General features: G+C 40.9%; 1 pseudogene; it reads left to right on the forward strand.

Moving 5' to 3' along the window:
• The first annotated feature begins 264 nt into the window (after positions 1-264).
• LOC140223265 (uncharacterized) lies at positions 265-3,435 on the forward strand (annotated as a pseudogene).
• The last annotated feature ends 200 nt before the right edge of the window (positions 3,436-3,635 follow it).

Below are 3,635 nucleotides of genomic sequence, written 5' to 3' on the forward strand. Positions count from 1 at the left end.
AATCTGATGAGCAGCCACAACCCACTAAGGTGCTTCTTCTATCTTCAAAATACTGGCTAGGAAAAATTTGCATTGCATTAGATTGTTTTTAAACTGTTCTTTAATATATGCCCTTGCTTTGTAGATACCTATTCTTTCTTTCTTACATGATCTTTAATATATGCTCTTGTTTATTAATGCACATGACTTACTACATTTTTCCCACAGTGTCCTGCATGCTATAAGCGAAAAGTCCTCGCTTCAAAGAAGAAGAGAGTTTCCAACATGGCTCAGGGAGTTAGGGCTACTAAGAGAGTGAGGGCACCTCAAGGTTCGCAGGTGCAACCTACTAGGGCCGAATTAAGAACATCAAAAAGGCTTCAACTGTCAGCAAGAGATGGGCAGAGTGAACATGCTCCTACAGATGGTCAAGATGAAATACCACCAAGTTCTTTTACAGATGCAGAGCAGGGCAATGGAACTGGTGTTGAGGACATTATAGCCACAGAGGAAGATAGTGGAGCTGGTGCTCAAGACATGATACATGCTGATGTAGACACTGAAGGCAAGTTATTGTTTCTTTATCATTGAAATAGATCAACTCTTTTGCTGATTTCCATGAAACTAAATCATTTAACTGCAAATTATATTTTGTAGCTCCTGCACAGAGAGCCCCAAGGAGACCCAGGCCACCCACCAAGGGAACACAGCTGGACAGGATGACAAAAGCTATGGGAAGGAGAATGCCCGTAGCTGTTGCTGAAGGGAAAAAAAAGGCCTCATGAACCTGTTCAAGCAGCCAAGTTTGCATCTGAGGCTGGTGTCATCATTCGGGATAAGGTTCCTGTGCTACCACATTGGAAATTATATAAGAAGGATGATCAACATTACAAAAATTTTGTGGGAAAAATCTCTGTAAGTGCAATATTGTTTTCTTGGTAAACTTGTAGACTTGCTAAACCTAAATTAACTAACTTATGGAATTGTCAAATGACTAGGGGCGCTTGGCGATTAACACTAACGACAAGCCGACAGACGATGCTTGCACCGATGTGATGCGCTCTGGGGTGCGACAAAGGCGTTATCGGCTCAAGCAGAAATACTTCAATGGTGTAAGTGCTAATGAGATTAGCAAAACTTCTCCAGTTAACTGCATGTCTGATGAACAGTGGAGGGCACTAATTGCAAAGTGGTCTGATCCAAAGAACATGGTATATTTTATTCTTGTCAATTATCATTTCTCAGTCAGTTTCCAAATTATCTTCTCAATGTTAACCAATGATCTCATCTGACATTTAATTCTCTTATAGGAAACAAGTGAAAAGAACAAGCTGAATCGTGGTAAAGTCAAGTATCATCAGACTACGGGTTCTCGCAGCTATGTGGCACACTTACATGCATATGTAAGTATTTGATTATCTACATAAGACTGACTTTGTATCATAAGACTGATGACACTTTGTTGCAATTGATTCTCTGTGAAACAGAAGCATCAGAGGAACAATGCAGAACCTAGCACAGATACCCATGAAGAACTTGATGTGGTGGAGGCCTTCACTTCCTGCCATACCAGCTCCAAACATGGTCTTAGTGAACCAGCAAGAGAAGCAGTTGTAAGTCTCTGCATCTGTATCCATGCATGTTAGTTGATGATTACTAAAATAAAGTTGTAAAATCACCTTTAGCTCCATCACTAGACCCACCCTGCTAGGATTATTGATTACAAAAATATAGTTGAGATGGTCATGTACAAGTAAAAACAAGTATCCATGCATGTTAGTTGATGATAATAAGAGAGAATGGCTGCAATTGGTTATCCAGATTGATTATATGTAGTTTGAAACTGTATCTAGATTGATTAGAGAATGAATTGTTCAAAAGTTTGACAACACTAGAGTAATCCACATTGATACTTCTCTGATGTCACAATCAATTTGGCTTGTATTATTCATAGATGCCACAATCTTCAGATTTACACTGCAAGTACAAGCATATGCATATACCAGGTTACAATTTTTAGATTTTTACTGCAAGGGTTCTGACTTTAATACTACATGCTACATTGCTATCTGAATTTCCAAATAAAATTAGCACTGCTATCTAAATCTTAAGGATGTCTAGTCTACATCATCACTTTGAATTTTACACTAAAATATTTAAGCTTAGTGATGCTGCAGCCTTAGCAATTGGAAACAAGCATGCTGATCAGGCTGATCATGTTCTGGTAACAGTACAATAGAATCATTGCATTTCATTGGATTGGCTTGTGGTGCTGATCTGCTACTGAAATAGGGACATATTTTTGTCCTTTATGCTATATTTTATTCTACCTCTAGTACACATCTTGCTGTTTTTATTTTATAAAATACATCTTGACTTATATTTCCTCCTCAGATTAATGCAATAATTATCAACTAATGATGGATCATTGTTGTTTTAGACTAATATGGAAGCTTTGAGGGCACAACCTGTGGCTGAAGGTGAGACAAGAGTATCAAGTGTGCAGGTTGTGTCCCAGGTGCTCCCCAAGAACAGCTCAAACAGTTTCCTGAAGAGTGTTGGCATCAAACCAGTGGGAACCTCCCAAGCATCATCATCATCAAATGAAATCGAGCTACGGGAACAACTAGCAGCTGAAGCTAAGGCTGCTGTACAAGATGAACTCGAGGATCTCAAGAAGAGAAGTGAAGAAGCTGAGGAGAAGCTGGCGAGGACAGAAAGAGAGCTGGAGGAGATGAAGAAGCTGACTGAGATTAACACCAAGGCAATGGAGGAGAACAATGCGCTGCTCAAGCGTATCTTGTCCCTCAACAATGCTTCTTCGACATGAGCGCTGCTGGTGGTTGCCAAGACCACAAACTGTAGCTTCTAGTTGTTGGCAAGCTGGTGCTCCTGATGGATATGCAATCCTTATGTGCTGGTGGTGAAATAAGTTTGGTGAACTGAGTTGTTGGCAAGCTGGTGCTTCTAGTTTCCTGCTGGTGGTTGGTCATTTTGTTTAGCACTTAAGTTGGTAGTGATGAAATCCATGGTATGTGATATGTTTGTACTGTTGGTGAACTAAGTTTGGTGAACTGAGTTTGTTGAATTGAGTTTAGTTGCTGATGAACTGAGTTTAGTAGTCTTGATTAAGTTGTATGGTAATTGGAATACTGGATCTGTTAGCTGCTGGTGATGTCTATATTATTTGTATTTTCTAATGAAATCAGACTGACCATCTGAGCAGAAATGTTGTCTTTGTGACGATTGTATATTTTGTTCTGTGATGACTTCATATGCTGTTCTGTGACGAAAATGAGAAGCTACAACAGCGCGACACGTTGAATAATCACAGGATGCCACGTGGCCCCCACAACAAGTGACACGTGGACATTCTATCCACTGGCCACGTCATCCACCACGTGACAACCGCGTCAGCTGCCACGGCAAGCGACACGTGCCAGTAGACTCAGCGACACGTGTCAGTCCAGTCATCAGCCACGTCACTGCCACGTGGTGGGACACGTCAGCTGCCAGCGTAGCAAACGCCGTTTGGCAGCCTAACAGAGCGGTATGTTATGACGAAAACAGGGAACATCGGCGACGAAAACCTTTCGTCATAGAATGAAATCCTTTCTGTGACGATGCACGTTTCGTCATTGATTGAAAACACATCT

Source organism: Setaria viridis, chromosome 6 (assembly GCF_005286985.2).
Source record: "Setaria viridis chromosome 6, Setaria_viridis_v4.0, whole genome shotgun sequence".
NCBI classification, from domain to species: Eukaryota; Viridiplantae; Streptophyta; class Magnoliopsida; order Poales; family Poaceae; genus Setaria; species Setaria viridis.